Source organism: Lathyrus oleraceus, chromosome 6 (assembly GCF_024323335.1).
Source record: "Lathyrus oleraceus cultivar Zhongwan6 chromosome 6, CAAS_Psat_ZW6_1.0, whole genome shotgun sequence".
In the NCBI taxonomy this organism is placed as follows: domain Eukaryota; kingdom Viridiplantae; phylum Streptophyta; class Magnoliopsida; order Fabales; family Fabaceae; genus Lathyrus; species Lathyrus oleraceus.
This window is the reverse complement of record NC_066584.1, coordinates 460,594,329-460,615,486: the sequence shown is the minus strand read 5'-3', so window position 1 is coordinate 460,615,486 and position 21,158 is coordinate 460,594,329. Positions and strand designations below refer to the sequence as shown.

General features: G+C 32.7%; 1 long non-coding RNA gene across 1 annotated transcript; it reads right to left on the bottom strand.

The window, feature by feature from the left end:
* Nucleotides 1-13,166: 13,166 nt before the first annotated feature.
* LOC127098167 (uncharacterized) lies at nt 13,167-13,946 on the bottom strand. The gene is made up of 3 exons (XR_007793307.1): nt 13,654-13,946; nt 13,336-13,548; nt 13,167-13,259 (listed from the first exon to the last, which is right to left on the bottom strand). It is a non-coding gene; the product is annotated as an uncharacterized LOC127098167 (long non-coding RNA).
* Between the last annotated feature and the right edge of the window lie 7,212 nt (nt 13,947-21,158).

Sequence of the window (21,158 nt, the reverse complement as noted above, 5' to 3'; positions counted from 1 at the left end):
ATATATATATATATATATATATATAATATATATATATATATATATATATATATATATTATAGATATATATAAGAGAGAGAGAGAGAGAGAGAGAGAGAGAGAGAGGAGAGAGAGAGAGAGAGAGAGAGAGAGAGAGAGAGAGAGAGAGAGAGAGAGAGAGAGAGAGAGAGAGAGAGAGCGAGAGAGAGAGAGAGAGAGAGAGAGAGAGAGAGAGAGAGAGAGAGAGAGAGTTGTAAAGAGTCACACTTAGGATGAAACTTTTAGACCAGTCCATAAAATACGACGTTAAAATATCGTCTAAAGGGATGTATCGTTTCGTTCTAGGATTTTTTTATTGTCCGTAGTGAGAAACGTGGGATAAGACGTTTGTGGGCCAGAGAGAAGTTATGTTCAATAATGATCTACGACTTTCTAAGAAATAGGGTTTGAACTGTCCACCATTGACTGAATAGACGGCGATCCTTCCAATAGAATCATCAATTCTATAGGCGTCTATAAATAATCTCTGATGCAGTAGAGAAGACATATCTTGAGTCATACAGATCATTACATCTCCAAAATCCAAAGCGCTTAACTTACACCCATCACCCCTCATAATATTATACATAAGCACTTCATTAATCTATTGAGCCTCTCATCTCACGTGAGAAAGACTCATAAATCCATCGTAAAACATCACTGTACATGATTTCCCGCTGTCGTAAGCAAACCCTAATCTCCTATAATTGTTATAAACCTACTAAGACCTCAGAGTCTCCATTCCATGGCAGGAGAACACACATTTGTATTTTTTTTCATTATTCAAATTATTATGACAATTTGTGGCTAAATTTATGTTGTGATAGGTTGATTACGCTTAAATAAAACTAAGTGGGTAACTTTTTCTCATTACTTTTTATTAACAGATAACTAAACAACCTTTTAAAGGTGTTTTTAAAACAAAAAATGTTTTTAGTGTTTTCTGTTAAATGCATCTTTTTCCCGGGGAAGGGAGTTGTTGATGATTCTAAAAAAGAAAAATTTTGCTAAAAACATTTTAACATCTTTGATTTGGGAGAAATCCTTCTATCCCTTTGGGTTGATAGTTAAACAATCCGTTGTTTGCCTAGATGACTTTTAATAGGTTGTTGTTTCAGTTAATATTATGTTATGAGTCCAAGTTATCTATTTAGATTTAGCTTTGTGTATCAACCAATCACAAGATTCTTAGCCTGTTTCTTTTATGGATTCTGATGATGATGATAATCATCAAAACAATTTGATCAAAAATGAAGAACTTGTAGAATATCCAAAAAATCTGGATAAACTCAACAGATGGGTTATACCCTCCGTTCCTCCTAATCAAATTTATAGATTTGGTAAGATAGATGTTTTTGCTCGTTTTGCTGTTAAAACTCTAGAGCAAACAATTCAAATTTCTAAAGAAAAACAGACAATCAAACTGTTAACTAAAAAAGATTTGAAACCTTTTAAAAATTATAATTTTATCCATATTGGATTGGTTCAAATTGCTTTAAAACCGTTAACATTATTAGGTTTACATTCTAGCATAATGGCTTATGTTAGAGATGGTAGATGTAAGGATTTCAAACAATCTTTAGCCGCTATGGCAGAGACAAGCCTGTGTCATGGACCAGTTTACTTTGATGTCTCACCAAATTTAACTCTATCTTTATCTGATAAGAATTTATTAGATGCTATTCAGTTAACCGTTCATACTAATGGTTACAATTTCAAACTTGGAAGTGAAATCATAGCAATATTCTATAGAATCTACTATAAGGTTCTTACTACGCTTAATCCCAAAGCAAAACAATTAGCGTTCCCTGGAACTACTACTTTGGTTCAAACCAATTTGTTAACTTCCAATGTTGCAACCAATAGATTGATAAAATGGGATGAAATAAACTTCCCAGAGACATGGTCTCTTCCCCAAGAAATAGATCATGAACCTATCCTTAATAGGGATATAGATCAAATAATTCAAACTATTGAAGGAGATCTAGAAATAAACTTCACTCCTAAAAGAATAATTAGGATACCCAGATCTCTATCTGCTAGACACTCAGTTAGTGAATTTTTCACAACTTCTAGTCAATTACCTAGACCTTCTACTTCTCAAACAAGAGAAGAAATAGAGGTCGTTGAGAATATAAGACTTAGCGAAAATAGAATTCCCCAAGGAATTTATCAAAAACCTAATACTCCAAGAGTAGAATCACCTACTCCGTCAGACATGGATTTCCAGTTATAATGTTAGATTACTCCCCTGGTAGCAAGATGAGACAACTCATCAATGATGAGTTTCAACATGAGAGATATACTCAATTCAGAGAATGGTTTTTTTAAAAAAATTCAAAACCCGAATTAGCTCAATTTAAAGATGAGAACTACACTCAAATGAACCTTGCGCAGGATTTCATTCCTTTTGTGAAATGGTTTGTTAACTATTTCATAAGTAAAAAACAAGAAGAAATCCTTGTTTTACAAAGACCTTTGGAAAATATTAGAGGAGAAAAAATGGAAGCTCCTTTTCCCCCTGAACAAACGATAAGTTTGAGTCAAAATACTAAAGCTACCCCTTACCTTAACCTTCAGTTACAAAGAGTTGAACAAAATCAAGTTACTCTTAAGGAATTATATTCCGTCATCAGGTCTCAAAATTATACCAATGCTTATCTTGTTTGCTTAAGAGAACAAGTTGTCTCTATGGAAAAAGATCTATTATCCATAAAAAATCTTTTAGAAAAACAAATAGCACATCAAGATGTCATTATTGACTTCATAAATAAACCTAAGGACCAGATGTCCACATCCACTATTTCGGATGTTCCTATAGTTCAACCTCCTGTTTCCATAGAGGGATTTAAAATGGAAACCGATGGTCAAGAATTTGTTCGTATTTTAGAACAAAAGTTAAAAGGTCTTAAAATCACAGTTATGTCCCATGAAGATTATTCTGAGGATAATAACGAAAACCATATTGACAAATTAGCTGATATGTTTGCTAATTTAGACATTAGTAACCTTGACATTAATAATACTAATAATATAAACCCTGTTTATGCTCCTAGGCCTATAGAAAAGTATTATTACAAGCGCCCCTCACCGCAAGATTTGCTCTTTGAGGAATCTGAACCATTCCAGAATTCTTATTCAGGAAAAGCCATTTATGAATGGAATGTTGACGGTCTTAATGACAAACAGATTATAGATACAATTTATAGGATGATCATGTATTCTACTGTTTGGAAGCAACATGGAAATTCAGATAGTTCTATAGCATCCTTTATAACCACAGGATTTGTTGGCCAACTTAGAGGCTGGTGGGATCATTATCTCACCGAATCTCAGAAATTAGAAATTCTTAATCATAAGAAAATCATTAAGGGCGAGCCAGAAACCAGTAGAAGCACTACTTTGGCTATGACTACCACGGGAGAAGAAGATGCAGTGTATACTCTGTGTCTCTCCATCTTACAGCATTTTGTAGGAACCAATGTCCCTATTGGAGAAAAAATCCAAACACTTCTCCAAAACCTTAGGTGCCCTTCTCTTACCCACTTTAGATGGTATAAGGATACTTTTCTTTCAAGAGTTTATCAATTAAACAATCTCAATTCTTTGCATTGGAAAGCAAAATTTATTGATGGATTACCCCATTTCTTTTCTGAAAAAGTTAGACAATCTTTAAGACAGAAAAATGATGGGATAAATATAAATTATTCTGACCTTACTTATGGTCATATAATTAGTACTTGTGTTAATGAAGGATTAACTTTATGTAATGACATAAAGCTTAGAAATCAACTTAAAAAGCAAAAGCTTTCGGAGAAACACCAACTTGGCGAATTTTGCGAACAATTTGCTTTTGATCTTGGAAAATCTCCAGATAATAATAATAAGAAAAAAGGAAAAAATTTCCGCAATAAACCTTATAAGGATAAGTCAAAAAATTCTTATAAAAACTCTTATAAGGGGTCAATACAATAAAGGTAGACCTAAAGAAAAATCTTTTGACCCTAAAGGTAAAAGAAAAGCCAAAAAACTTGACGTAACGTGTCATAAATGTGGCAAACATGGTCACTATGCCAACCAATGTTGGACTAAAAAAGCTCTTAATGAGATAGAAGATGAACAATTGCGTTCTTAATTAGAAAAAGTTCTACTTCTCAATTCTGATTCTGAAAATTATTCTTTAGAAGAGGATATTAATATGACTTATGAATCCTCTACTGAATACTCTTCTGAATATTCTGACAGTAATGATTGTCAATGTAATTAATTAGATTACTGGAAATCAATTGTTGATATGAATGGGTTAAATGTTTTAACCTCAGAACAAGACGAAGCTATAAAAGCTATAGAATCTATTTCTAATAAAGAAATAAAAAGGAAAATGCTTAAGGTCTTAATACAAGAAAACACTAAAAAAGATTTTCCAGTTATTACAGAAGCACCTTACCAATTAAGTGAGGTTTTGTCTAGATTTCGACAGTCTAACATCCGTTAAACTCCTGTTTCTATTATGGATTTAAATAGAGAAATAAACCTCTTAAAGAATGAGATATCTCAGATTAAAAGAGAAAACTATGGTTTATCTCAAAGACTCACTTTGTTAGAATCTAGTAATTCCAAGGTTGAAGAGATATCTTCAACTAGTAATCCTTCACCTAGTGATGAATTCCTTTCTCTCATTGATAGAGTGACCTCTCAAAAATGGTTTGTTAGAATAACTTTAGTTATTAATAGAAATTTCATCTTAGAAAATGAAGTTGCTCTTATTGATAGTGGCGCTGATTTAAAGTGCATTCAAGAAGGAATTATTCCCACTAAATATTTTGATAAAACCACACAATCTCTTACCCAAGCTGGAGGAGATAAACTCACGGTTAATTATAAATTGTCTAATGCTTATATCTGTAATAAAGATATTTGTTTACCTACTCATTTTATTCTTGTAAAAAATTTAACTCATAGAATCATATTAGGAACTCCTTTTCTGTATAAAATTATGCCTCTAATTAATGTTGATCAAAAGGGAATTACCTCCATTATCAATAACAAAAGAATTACTTTTGAATTTATTACTGATCCTTACTAGGATGATTAATGAAGTTAAAGATATTCTTCTTAAAAAAGAAAAACAAATTTGTTTTCTTAAAGAAGAAGTAGATTTATTAAACATTACTTTTCAACTTAAGAAACCTGAAATTCAAAATCAAATTAAATTAATTGATCAACAGTTTAGAGATGAAATCTGTAATGATTTACCTAATGCCTTTTGGGATAGAAAGAAACATGTTATCTCTTTACCTTATCTTGATGACTTTAATGAAAGTCAAATTCCCACTAAAGCTAGGCCTGCTCAAATGAATCATGAGTATTTGGATTTATGCAAAAAGGAGATAGAATCTCTTTTAGAAAAAAAATTAATAAGAAAACCCAAATCTCCTTGGAGCTGCACAACCTTTTATGTTAATAATGCTGCCGAAAGGGAACGTGGGGTCCCTAGACTTGTTATAAATTACAAACCTCTTAACAAAGTGTTAAAATGGATTAGATATCCTATTCCTAATAAAAAAGATCTTTTAGATAGATTAAACAATGTTTTAATCTTCTCTAAATTTGATATGAAATCTGGTTATTGGCAAATTCAGATTAATGAATCTGATAAGTATAAAACAACCTTAACTGTTCCTTTTGGACATTATGAATGGAATGTCCTTCCTTTTGGCCTTAAAAATGCCTCTTCTGAATTTCAAAATATTATGAATGATATTTTTAATCCTTATACTGAATTTATATTTGTTTATATTGATGATGTCTTAGTTTTTTTCTAAAACTATAGATCAACATGTTAAACATTTAAAAATATTCAAAGGATTAGTTAAACATAATGGATTAGTTATATCTGCTCCTAAGATGAAACTTTTTCAAACAAAAGTTAGATTTTTAGGTCATGAAATTGACCAAGGAACTATAATTCCTATACAAAGAAGTATTGAATTCGCTTCTAAATTCCCCAATATTATTACAGATAAAAAACAATTACAAAGGTTTCTTGGTAGTCTTAATTACATAGCAGATTATTATGAAAATCTTGCAAAAGATACTGCCATATTACATGCTAGACTTAAAAAGAATCCTGGCCCTTGGATTGATAAACATTCTCAGGCAGTCCAAAGAATTAAAAATAAAGTTAAATGTTTGCCTTGTTTATCCCTTGCTAACCCTAAATATTTCAAAATTGTTGAAACGGATGCTTCAGACTTAAGCTATGGAGGAATCCTTAAAAAAATTATACCTGATACATCAAAAGAAGTTTTAGTCAGATTTACCTCTGGAAAATGGAATCCTGCCCAATCAAAATATTCTACTATCAAAAAAGAAATGCTCTCTATTATAAAATGCATTTCAAAATTTCAAGATGATCTTCTTAATAAGAAATTTTTATTAAAAATTGATTGTAGCTCAGCTAAATCAATTATTGAAAAAGATGTTAAAAATCTTGTTGCTAAGCAAATTTTTGCTAGCTGGAAATCTCAATTATCTATGTTTGAATTTGACATTCAACACATTAAAGGTGAAAATAATTCACTTGCTGATTATTTAACTCGTGAATTTTTGCAGAAAAAAAATGATGACCCCGTATAGGGGAAGAGGCCGCGGTTATGGCCGTGGTGGAATGGGGAGTAACAAAATGTTACCACAGCCAGAATCAAACATTCCCCTAATAGGAGATTGGACTACAGTTTACACAGGTAGAAAAATGCAACAATTACCTGCATCTTTATCTAAAAAGGAAGATATTCCTTCCTCCTCCTCTAATAAAATTACATCTTACAAAGAAGTTGCGGTTAATAACCCAACCTCAAGAGCAATTGGATTATTTTGAAAATCCAGTAACTGAAAAAATCATGTATATTGATGAAGAAGATATAAAAATCAATCCAAATGATGGATGGTCTATCAAAACTAGATACCTCGAATCAAGAGGATATCCAGGCCTACATGGAAAATCTAGGTCTCACCTAGAAATTCTTCTAACCGTTTCCGAATCAGTAACATTTACTCACCATTACCAGAATAATAATCCTGAAAGTTTTATAAACTTCAGTAAATGTCACATTAATAAAATCATGTTACCAAGAGAATGGGGTCTTAATCCAAATGGTGAAAAGGCAATAAGAATTGCAGAAGGAAAGTATATTTACTTTAATTACTGGGACTATGCCCAAGCTTTTACTCAAGCTTTTTATTATCAAAATCCCAAGAATAAGCATTCTTGGTTTTTCTCTATTAATCCAGAGATGATTAATAGACCTATACCAAATTGGTTTTATGAATGGTGGACTAAATTTGGTCCGTCTTTGGAAATACTACCCAAAGATTTACTTGATTTATACAATCCCTGGTGTGATAATAGCCCACTTATTGCAAATATATTATCTGATAATTTAATCACCGGACAATGTCCATTTTGGTTCTTTACCAAATTTCAGATTCCATGGATATGGAGATGGTCAATCACCATATCTCAAGATAAATTCAACATACCCATTTTAGAAAGAAATTTCTTCTATAAATGGTGGAACAAAATGAGTTCCGAAGAAGTCCAGAAAATAGGGAATTTAATTCAAACAGCTATAGCTGAAGACCAAAGTAATAAGGTCAAAGAGCAATGCTCCCAACAAATGTCTATGGGAAATCTGAAGAACTTCTTCCAAAAAAAATATCCAAATGAATCAGAAGATGAGATCATGGTTAGAACTTTGGACCATATGAAAAACCAATTCTTCTCCACTTTTCCAGCAAAAGCATCAAAAGATGAGGATTCATCTATGAAGACCAGCTCTTCCATGGGATCAATTGATTCCCACAACTTTGACTGTTTGGCAGGAGAAGCTCAAGCAGAAGACCCAACTGCAGAAGATTTCTGGGACGCAATGATTCAATCCATGGCCCAGAAAGCAAAAGAGAAAGCAAAAAATAAGAATCAATAATCAAAGGCAGAAGATAAGAAAAAATCCTATCTTGTTTGCCATTTCAAAACAATAATGAAAAAGAATCAATAAACAAAAGCAAAAGACAAGGTTAATGGAATAAGAATCTTGTCAAAAGCAAAAGACAAGGTTAATGGAATAAGAATCTTGTAAAAAGCAAAAGTTGCCAAAAGCAAAAGATAAGAAAGAATCTTATCTTCTTATCTTAAGGGAATAAGAATCTCTTGTCTTTAGGCATAATTGTATGCACTTAATTTTCTTTTGTAAAAGTTTTTTGTTTTTAGTTCACCTACTATTGTAGGTAGATGTTACCAGCTTAAATAGTAAGCCTTTGCTTCCCTATGTGAGGGGATTTTAGTTTCTTTTGTAATCAAGTTTTAAATAAGTTTGAAAGAAAATTCTCTACTACTTCTCTAGACTTCTCTACCATTTCTTCCATTTCTTATATATATTTCGATCCTGCTTCTGCTGTATACTAATTGTGGTATAATTATATATATATATATATATATATATATATATATATATATATATATATATATATATATATATATATATATATATATATATATATATATATATATATATATATATATATATATATATATATATATATATATATATATATATATATATATCATTTTAAAGAGGTATTTTACTTTTTATCAATGATTGCATGTAATGTATTTTATTAAGGGATGGTTATAGACTTATCCACAGAATCTATATATTCTTCTATTTTCAAAAGCCAATCAGAGGACCATATAACATATACTATAAATTGCAAACACGGAACTTTATTTGATTAGTATAAAATTATAATAAAAGTTGCAAAGTAAAACCTGTTAAATCAGAGAACTTGATTTGTATCTATTCTTTTGTTGATTTGATGTATAGTGAAACACACTACCCCTTCCCCAAAACAAAATTGTTAACTAGAAGAACTAATTATAATATCTATAAATTAAACTCTTGCTCTTCTTTCCGTGTTGCATCAAGTTTGTGTCGAGTGAGCTGTTGATTTGTTTTTTGACCAGGTTAACTATTCCATTGATAAGACATACTACTAAATGGATAAAAGATTGGTAGTATGTACATATTAGAATGAGTAACTTATTGACACAGTCATGTTTTATTTATTGTAAGAAAACCATGTCAGGATGCATATATAGCACCATCACTTATGATGCTATATTTTTGTTATTCGGTTATACGATTTATAGTAACCTGTACTGAAAAGGATCTTGTTATTTTACAAAGTTAAAAAAAGTTACACCTTCATATCAGAATAATTGACCCATATCTTAAAAGAATTGACCCATTAGACCCCTAATTTTTGTTTGGGTTTTAAGGTGTACCAATACATGATAATTCTCATGTTACTCTCTACGGGGAGTTGATGTTTTTGGCGCAATGGGTGAGTTCATACTAGCTTATTATTTATTTGGATTCTTTCTATTTCTTGGAATTTAAATACATTTATTCCTTAATTATCAAAAATGATCGTAATAAAATACAAAGAAAGAGATTGGCTAGGACTAATTAATATATATTGTGCCTATAGTGATGATGAAGATGAAGACAACAACTACTTTAGGAGAAAAAAGTTGACAACATGTTGGTATGTAATTTCTACATCATGGATATAGCATGGGGAAAATGGATTCGCACTACGCCAAATAAGGGAAAAGAGGACGCTTATTTTGGCCTATAACAGCGCTTTTAAGCGCCCTCTAATCTGGCGCTGGCATAGGTAAAGACAGCGCTTTGTTTTTCTGGAGAAAGCGTTGTCTAAAGGGCCACATTATAGTGCGCTTTATGAAAAAAGCGCCCTCTGGAGTGGTCCATAAAGGGACACCTTAGAGGGCGCTTTCTGGAAAAAGCGCCCTCTAAAGTTGTCAATGTAAAGTGTTTAGAGGGCGCTTTCTGGAAAAAACGCCATCTAAAGTTGTCAATGTAAAGTGTTCAGAGGGCGCTTATTTTTTTAAAATAACTAGCACTTTAGAGGGCGCTTTCTGCAGAAAGCGCCCTCTAAAGTTGTCAATGTAAAGTGTTTAGAGGGCGCTTTCTGGAAAAAGCGCCCTCTAAAGTTCTCAATGTAAAGTGTTCAGAGGGCGCTTGTTTTTTTAAAATAACTAGCACTTTAGAGGGCGCTTTCTGCAGAAAGCGCCCTCTAAAGTTGTCAATGTAAAGTGTTTAGAGGGCGCTTTCTGGACAAAGCGCCCTCTAAAGTTCTCAATGTAAAGTGTTTAGAGGGCGCTTCCTACAGAAAGCGCCCTCTAAAGTGTTAGTTATTTTAAAAAAATTTGTTTGAAAAACAGTGGATATTTAATTGGTAACCTGTTCGCATGCTGCAAAAGTGTAAAATTCATATTGATTTCATCCTTTAATCCAATGTTATACACCATTAATCCATTGATATATACAACATGAATCCATTTATATACAACATTAATCCTCCATATATACAACATTAATATATGATTCTTTGATCAACAATATACAACAACATATTCATGATTTAGTAAAAGTACAACAACAATATACAACATATATACAACAACAGCATACAACAACAACATTCCATACATATATGTACAACAATATACAACCTAGCTATATGATTCTTTGATCAACAATGAATTGACACAATTCATCCTTCATTTCATCCAAATGAGCTCTTGAGTAAGATTTGTATTCTTCAAAGTACTACAATTAAGAGAATAAAACATATTCATGATTTAGTAACAAATTAGATGAGTTATCCGATAATATTAAAATAAACCCTAAGTTATTATTCCATACCATTTTTGGGATGTCTATACGATTCAACGCAATGATATCTCTCATAAATCTCAATACAAAAAATCCGCAATCGACCGAATTATTTTGCTGAGGACACTACACAGAAAAACAAACAATATATATATAGTTAATTTCTTACAAACACTATTATAAGCAAAAAAACAAACACTATTATAAGCAAAAATAAGATACTTAATATATACCTGAACTCTGACCCAGGTAATGTCCTTCCTAATGCGGTAATTCTTTTTCGATCTAAATTTTATTATTGCCCTAACAAAATAAAAACGTATATTGAGATCAATCTGACAGACATAATTAAATATAGAAATACACACGAATATTTAGGGGAATTTCACTTACGTGTCAACCGTCTTCTTCAAACCCGGATATTTACTCCAATCACCCGATAACGAATCGAGATAATACACTATTAGTCTCGAAAGATCCATAGCAACCAACACCCAGTGACCACTGTAAAATAAAACAAAAATTTAGATGAATGAAAATTTTCTACGTAAAAGATATACATAGATTAGAATGAAATTATTAGAAAGAAAATCTAACCCGTTGCCAGAATTAAACGGTAAAAAATACAAACTGCGTGTAGTATTATCGCCGGCCGCCATGAATCTATTGACTAGATCATTCTTTACGGATGTTGGATTTTTCGATATTAACGTTGCGTTGACACGGGAAGCAGCAATAAAATTGAAACGGTTACACAATTCAGTTCCCCGCATCAATTTGTCATACATATACCTTAAATAGAAACATAATAAATATTAGACTACTCATTGAAATGTGTAAATAAATTGTTCAACTAAGTAAATTATAGATTGATCGGAGTACCATATGTATGTATGAATGATAGCGATGCCCAATTCGTCGTGCTCAAAAAGTTGTTGCATGTCCTCCTTTGCAATTATTTCGAAATGAGCTTTTCCGAAAACACCTTCATCAAAATCTATACTACGAATGGACCCGTCCATAATATCGGACTCTTCCACCATTTTCTCAAGACGCATCATAATTTGAGATTTTGTCCCGGCCGTCGTTGGAATATCCTTCGTTGGAATATCCTTCGTTGGAATATCCTTCGTTGGAATATCCTTACCATCGCTTTTCAACTTTCGACCGGGAACCTAAAAATTCATATAAAATAAATCATTACTTTTTGTGATGCAAAAGAACCGTTGTGTATATAATTCAATGGGTATATATATTTATACCTCTTTTTGAGATGCAATCGACTCGATGCGTCTTGAAATCCCTTTACCAGCTTTAGGGGTGGGTCTTGTAGGAGTCTAACATTACCATGTAATAAGGATTGATTAAATATCATAATTGTAGCTGAATTGAAATGTGAATACTAAATATTCATAATCATTTAGAACATATATACCTCGGCATCAGGGAAAATTAGATCTGACGGCCAACCAACAAAGGATCCGACTGCATCTCGCATCAACGTTGTCTCTGAAACAACGTCGGGTAATGGTAGACGGGCGTCCGTATCTAATACGAGGTCAACCGAAACTTTCATAAATCCCACCGGGAGGGGATTATGGTGAAGTAATTCACCCGAAGTATTGTGCACTTTTCCCTTGCCAACCATGCGATAAGTTGGTGACGATAGATACAGCTGACAAGGTGAAATGCCCTAAACCAATAATAAATGTTATTGTTAACTTGTATATGTGTCAAGTAAAAAAGTGCTATTTTAATTTCATAATAACATATATAATTACCTCGGGAAATTTCGGTTGATGATTGATACTAGCTCGGTCACTAGTATCTTTTGCCTCGGAAGCGCACCTTTCCTCTCTATACCTTGCATTCTCGTTTTGCAGTTGGAGTACTTGTGCCCTTAACTCCGCCAAGGTCTCCATCACCTCTTTGTTGGTAGGATTTTTTGTTTTTGTTTTTTTATAAAATGACGACGGAGTCACACCAAAACCCTTACCCCTCACACGACCGGAATACTCAGGAACATTTAGTACTCGACTAAGTACGCTTCTGCAATCCTGGACCTCGGTTGAAGGTACGGTTTGGGATAAAGTCTCCTGAAATATTATTAGAGGAGATTAAAAATGAATTATATGTCTAACAAAATTTTCGATATAATTAAAGAAATAATGTTACATATACTTACACATTCGTCATAAACATTTTGGACCGCTTCAACGACAGCCCCATCCTTCCCAACCCGAGCAGCCTTCCATAATACGTGGTCCGGAAGAGATGTTGCGTCACTTTTCTCCTCGGCTAGCTACACATTGAATTAGATTATAAGATCATCAATTATAACATATTGTGACAATGTATAAGCTCATAGCATTTGAATATACTCACAATTCTTTGTTGTAACCGTGCATAACCCGTACGCCCTTTTTTGTACGGATACGCGGGTTTTGATGCCCTTTTCCTATTTATGTCGCTTACTTCCTGGATAAAAAAGTTTAAGGCATATTAGAACCAAGTAACTTAACAATTGTATAATACCATAATTAATAGACATTACATGGAATTTTTCGTTTCTTCGTTTGGCGACAAAGTTATCCCATTCATCGGCTGAAATAATCTCGGCATACTTCATTGGCCGTTCTCCTTCAACAAATTTTCCTTCCTCATCCTTGAGAAATTTGTTGCACAAAAAGGATCGAAATCCTCAGAGTCTTTTTCCGGCCAATTGAATACAATATTTTTGCCGGCTTTCATCGATGTGAAAGGATCTCTAAAAAACATACAAATGGAGTGTGTTATTATAAAGTCATATTATAACAATATATGGTTAACAAATAGTCAACAAAAAAAACATATAACAATATATGGTAAGTACCTGTATCTCCGACCATATTTTTTCCTTGCCAACCTTCAAGTCCGGACTTCTCCAATTATCACATGTAATCGGAATATGTTGTCGAACAAGGAAACCAATGTAACTTGCCAACATTGAACCGTTAGGCTCAATTAGTTGGTCTTCAGCACTCCAATGCACTTCAAATTTTACACCCTTGTCTCTTGCACGAATGATTGACTTCATAACAGTCAATCCTCGTTTGATTTCTTTTTCAACATTATTACGTGATTCATTCGCGGCATGGGTATCGTCTTGGTTAGCCATTTTATCTGTAATATAGAAATGATTCAATAAGACCCAAGTAAGACAATGATTCAATACGTCAACACATTCATATACCTTCCATTTCTCATGCAAAAGACCTACTGCATGCAAAAGACCAATGCAAACTCACACACACCTACTGCATGCAAAAGACCAATGCAAATTTATGGTGTTTGGAACATGAACAAACTTGCATCCATAATCATCAAACTTCCAAGCACAAGCTCAAACACACTTCAAATGATATCAGTTTTCAATCAGAAATAAAAAACTCAGTTTGCCCTAAACAACATTAATCAACATAATGCACAAAATGTAAAACTAAGTTTAGAAAATGCCCTAATCAAACACATGAAGAAAGTGAACGGTAAAGATGGAGAAGAGAAATACCTTCAAGGTGACGGTAACGATGGAGAAGAAAGTGAACAGTGACGGTGGACGTGAACGTGAACGCAGCAGCAGAAAAAGGCGACGGCGACGACGACGGTGAGGGAGGGAGAACGAACGGAGGACGAGAGTAATCGCAGTAGACAGTGGACGCAGTAGAGAGAAAACCCAGTTATGTAAACGAAATAGCTTGTAGAAAGGGAAAATAAAGAGACATGCAGTATATGTTATAATTTTAATGTTTACTAAAGGGGACCTTAGAGGGCGCTTTTGTAAAAAAAGCGCCCTCTAAAGGGGGCCTAAGAGGGCGCTTCTGAAAGCGCTCTCTAAGGCTTTCCAAAAGCGCCTTCTAAACTGGAAATGTACATGGGCTTAGAGAGCGCTTTTTTAAAAGCGCCCTCTAAGGGTAACCTTAGAGGGCGCTTTCACTAAAGCGCCCTCTATTGTTGTCCCTCCATTTCCTCATTATTTATTTTTGACTTCACTTTAGAGGGCGCTTTTTTACAGAAGCGCCCTCTAAAGGGGGCCTAAGAGGGCGCTTCTGAAAGCGCTCTCTAAGGCTTTCCAAAAGCGCCTTATAAACTGGAAATGTACATGGACTTAGAGAGCGCTTTTTCAAAAGCGCCCTCTAAGGTTACCCTTAGAGGGCGCTTTCAATAAAGCGTCCTCTATTGGTGTCCCTCCATTTCCTCATTATTTTTTTGCTTCACTTTAGAGTGCGCTTTGTTACAAAAGCGCCCTCTAAAGTGCGCTGTCTATTCCAATAGTATGCTCCTTATTTTTTCTCTTCACTTTAGAGTGCGCTTTTGTAATAAAGCGCCCTCTAAGGGGCGCTGTCTATTCCAGTTTTTGGCGTAGTGTCGGAAAAACACTTCAAAAAATAGTGATGATTGATAACATTTTGATAGATAGGATCTTTGACCAAGAGTGTCGAAATATTCATGTGGGAACTGAAGTTGAGGACTTAGAATATTTTTCTCAAATATGTTCTCAGGAGTTCGTCTATTCTCTTAGAAATTCGACAAAGACTATAAAGTCGACAGTGGCAGTTTGAAAAGAAGCGCTGTGATCAGATCATATAATTGTATATTAGTCTTATCCATGCAGCAAAGATTACCCATAAGTTATGACATTCTTTCTAAGTTTCACACTCCCTATGGACAATAAAGATTACCAATAAGTTATGCCAGTAACGATAATGGTAGCCTTTCACTCCAATGCATCGACTTATGCAGATAACGCAGTCTCCATTGTGCCATCATTTAACCCATATCCCGCTATTAGCTGGGATTTTTGATATAGCCAAAAATCTCAGCATGAGCACAAGTCAAAGACAATTAGACGTTTGATGACGTGTACATTGTTAAAGTCTAAAGTGAAAGAAAATGGGACTTAGTATTTTTAGGAATGTGTTTTGAAGACATTTCAACATCAACATTTTCGACAGCATCAGGTACATCGATGTGGCAGTTAATTGGGGGCGCAAAGGTGTTCTGTTCAAAATAAGTAACTACATCTTAGTTTTATTGGGAAAGACACGTGGAGCGACTGCGGAGACGAAATACATGTAGAAGTCTACGTGGCTAAAACTGACGAATGGAACGTTAGGAAGCAGTTATTTCATACTAGTATAAATAGAGTTTCTAGTGTTAGGATTCGGGGTGTTAATTTGATTTCATCACAAAATCTCACGTACATTCAAAGTACCAGCGTTAGAGAAAAGAGTTTTACTGAGAGAATGTATGGATCTTGAGACACCACATTTATTTCAATGTAAAGTTTTCATTTCATTTTATGATTTCTACCTAGTTACTCTCATCTTTACTTTAGTTGCATTGTCACTTTATTTTTTGTTCTTACAACATTATCACTTTTCATTACTATTAAAGTCACATTTTTACATCCTTTTTATAACTAATTCGACCAAGTCAAAATGGATGAGAGTAAATTAGAATTAATTAATAATTTGAACCAATAAATGAGAACCATATTTAACCCTTTAATTTCAAACTAAAACCAAACTTATGAACTGTTGGCGAATCAAATGGATTGAATTATTGATTTTTTTGGAACGCCTTAAACTCCGCCACTACCGACCCTTCAGATATCAAATGCTGACCAGGTTAAAACGCCTTAAAATAGGGAGGCCCATGAGAATGTAGGCCAAAACCTAGGTTTTCGGCCAAAGCCAATCCCAAATAGGGAAGAAGAGGAACATATTGGTCCACACATTCCCAACCTTTGATGGTTCAGAGAAACCAAGATGTTGATCAGGTTCTTCGAAATGTCCAACAAAACAATTTCAGAGGATATAACTGTTAAAAGAAGATTTGTTTATGCCCTCAAAAGGTTTTGATGATAATAAAGTCTTTAAAGAACAATAAGATTTGCTAACATTTTATTTCAGTGTGCAGGATCACAAGCATAAAACTATTCCTGATTGTTAGCATATATGGAGAAGTAATTTAAACTCCGATTATGATTAATCAGAATCTGAAATAGTTCATTGCCTCTGAAGGCATCAGACTCTGGTCTCATGACCCAGCTTCTGATGATAGATTAGACTCTGATGGTGTGGCGAGTTGTTGATCCGTACGCTGAATCAAAATAGTCTTGTCTAATCAAGCCCCAGATATCTGGATAAAGTCAACTAGATTTTTAGCTTTGTAAGGCTCAAGAAAAAGGGATGTGACATCTTTAGACTGTTCTACCTTTTGGTTGATACCTAGTAAGATGAAAAGTACTGAGAGCAATGCTATTATCCAATGGATAGAGCTTCAGACCAGAACCAAGACTCCAATGTGTCTCTTGGCATACTTCTTCACTAAGTTTGATGTTGTTCAAATCTCTAACGAGTCTTTTTCTATCTGAATAAAAGGAAGCTGAAGCTCAAAGAAAGATTACAACATTGCAACATATATAAAGATCTTAGCATAACTCTGAGATATTATCGTAACTGTTATAACATAATATCTTAAGATTTCTTATCTTAGAATTATCTTAGAAATCTAAAAAAGGTTGAAAAACTTTATGATTTTTGCACAACTATTGTACTTATGATTGTGTATCAAAGTATAGTAGCTATCTTGTTTACTAAACAAATTGTTCAAATTAGAAGAAGTCTTTAACCTGCGTGCTTGAGAAAGGAAGTCTTGAACAAGAGGGTTTAAGCAGGAAGTCTCTTACCTGCGTGCTTAGGAAATAAATATGGTTTAGTCATTGTTGATGACTATAACAGATGGACACGTGTCAAATTCTTAAGACACAAGGATGAGTCACACTCTGTGTTCTCTAACTTCTGCTCACAAGTGCAAAACGAGAAAGTCTTTACAGTTGTTAAAGTCAGAAGTGATCATGGTGGTGAATTCGGAAATAAATATTTTGAAAATATCTTTGATGAAAATGGAATTTCCCATGATTTCTCCTTTCCTAGAACTCCACAACAAAATGGATTTGTAGAGAGGAATAAGACCTTGCAAGAAATATCCAAAACCATGACCAATGAGAGTAATGTGGCTAAGAACTTCTAGGCAGAGGAAGTAAACACAACATTCTATATTCAGAACATGATCTCTATAAGACCTATTATGGGTAAGACTCCTTATGAATTGTGGAAGAATAGAAAACCCAACATTTCATATTTTCTAAAGTGTTAATGTTAGGATACTCTAAACGCTCTAAAGGCTATAGAGTATATAACATTGAAACAATAATTGTTGAGGAATCAATTCATATTAGATTTGATGATAAGCTTGAACCTAAAAAGCTATAGATAGTTGAGAAGTTTATAGATTTTGAGATCACTTATTCAGACTCTAAAGGTAAAGCTTCAAAAGCTAAATATATTGAGACGAACGACTCTGAAACTATTCAACCAGAAGCTGTTGAAGTTCAAACTCCTCTGAGGAAGCATAGACAAAGATCCCTACACTCTAAAGAATTGATAATGGGAGATAAAGTAGAACCCGTCAGAACTAAATCCTCATTCAAAACTCCTGAAGAAACACTTATGGGTTTGGTGTCCCTCATATGACCTACACCTATTGATGAAGCACTTATGGACACTTAGTGGACTCTGGCTATGTAAGAAGAATTGAACCAATTCTTCAAAAATGATGTGTGGACTCTTGTTCCTAGACCCAAAGGAACTTGTGTCATTAAGACAAAGTGGGTCTTCATAAACAAGCTGAATGAAAAAGGAGAAGTGGTAAAAAACTAGGTCAGACTGGTTGCACAAGGCTACAGTCAGCAAGAGGGGATTGACTATACTCATACCTTTGCATCAATTTTGCAGGTTAGAGTTTATTCTTCTCTTAATTTCTTTTGATGTTAATAAGAAAATCATCTTGTATTAGATAGATGTTAAGAGTGAATTTTTAAATGATTACATAATTGAATAAGTGTATGTACACCAACCTTCTGGTTTTGAAAATCATAAAAATCCAGATTTTGTTTTTAAACTTAAGAAATCTTTGTATGGTCTGAAACAAGCTCCTAGAGTATGGTATGAAAGACTAAGCAAATTTCTTTAAAAAAATGATTTTATCAGAGGGAAGGTTGATACAACTTTATTCTATAAAACATTCAAAAATGATATTCTTGTTGTTCAAATTTATATAGATGATATCATATTTAGTTCTGCTAATGCTACTTTGTGCATGGGATTTTCTAAGTCAATAAAGGAAGAGTTTGAGATGAGCCTGATGGGAGAACTCAAGTTCTTTCAGGGTATCCAGATTAATTAAAATCTAGAAGGAACATATATCTATCAGAGTAAGTATACCAAAGAACATCTGAAGAAGTTTGACATGTCAGAATGCAAGATAGAAAAAACTCCAATGCATCATACATGTAAGTAGAAAGGTAGAGCAAAAGGTATATAGAGGTATGATAGGTTCTCTCCTATACTTAATTGCTTTAAACCTTGGCTTGTATTATAGAAAATTGAAAGAAAAAGCACTTCTGGAAGCTGTTAGTTTCTGGAAGACAACTTGATCTCATGGTGCAACAAGAGGCAATCAACTATTGCATTATCAACAACAGAAGCTGAATACATTGTAGCTTCTGGGTGTAACACTCATATGCTATGGTTGAAAAGTCAACTAGAAGATTTTCAAATATATGAGAGTAACGTTCCTATTCTCTATCGTAATACTTCTGCAACCTGTTTATCTAAGAATACCATTTTACATTCTAGAACTAAACATATTGAGATTAAACATCACTTTATACGTGACTATGTTCAGAAGGAAATTTAAAATTTAAAATTGATTGATACAGACTATCAATGGGCTAATATATTTACAAAACCCCTTACTGAAAATAGATTTGTTTTCATTTTGAAGAATTTAAAATTGGACTTATGTCCAGAATGAAAAAATGAATATCTCAAAATGTTTAATTTCTCATAATAGACTTATGTTCTAAACATGTAATGGCCAGAAAACTCACCTCCGTGACGAAAAAGTGGCGGCCGAAAGTGGTCACATGGGAGTATGATCTAATCGATTTATCTGGGAGACGAGATGATGAGGAGTACAATTTTTTTGCTCATTTTACAATTGGGAGTCGTGGTGGTCAAAAATGGTGAATGAATGGGTGGCGGCGGTAGTAGGGTTTCAGGGGAAAAGAAGGTTTGTCTCCTTTCCCTAATGTGTTGACGTGGGAGTATGAGAAAAATATGGAAGGTCCAATTCACAAGCCCATATTAAAAGTAAGCCTAAATAAAAATTCTTAACACTTAATTTATTTCTCAAACACAATTTAAAAGATCAAATTGATATTTAAAATAAAATAAAATAGTTTAAGGAAAAATAATAATAACACTAAAATATTTTTAACATTTATTAAATTCTCTTTTTCTACTAAAATATAAAATTAAATAAAATTATCTAGAGATAAATAAAATATGATATAATTTATTTTAATTTAAAATAAACAAGTAAACATATAAGTATTTTTTACCTAATCATTGAAATATATATATATATATATATATATATATATATATATATATATATATATATATATATATATATATATATATATATATATATATATATATATATATATATATATATATATATATATATATATATATATATATATATTTCCTATAACACAAAATGCATATTAAATAAATGAGATTAATATTTATTTTTTTAAACAAATATTTCAGTATTTTAATGAAGATCGGCGATTTTGTGGATCGAATATCAAGTTATAAAACTTTGTGAGAAGAGAGAACAAACAAATCCATGAGAGCTATGAATCCTCGAGAGAGTGAGATGAAACTAAGTGTGAAAGAGCTATAGAGAGGTCGCAAACAATGCAGTTTAAAAACTCAAAATATCTTAAAGAACAAGAATCTGATCACATAAATGGAATAACAAATCTTATATTAAATTATTAGACTACAAATTACACATTGTATTACATTCATAACATTATTTTTAGTTTAAATTTTATATTAGTTAACAATATTACATTATCTCAATTTAAATTTATTTAAAATTTTGGCAACAATTATAGCATCTTTAGTAATATATATTACATGAAATTAATATGTACTAAAATTATATTAAATAAAATGAGTTTAAATTTAAAATTAAAAATGAATAAAAACATACATTTAACATTAATGTCACAAAAAATGGATATAGTAATTTTTCTTAAAATTTAAATGAAGACTATTATTATTTGTAAAAAAACTAAACCATATTAAACTTTTTTTTACAAAAAGTTGTTTTATTTTTAAAAGAAAACACTAAATTTTATTTTTGATATGTAAAAAAATTATGGAAATATTAATATAAAAGAAATTTACAACAAAA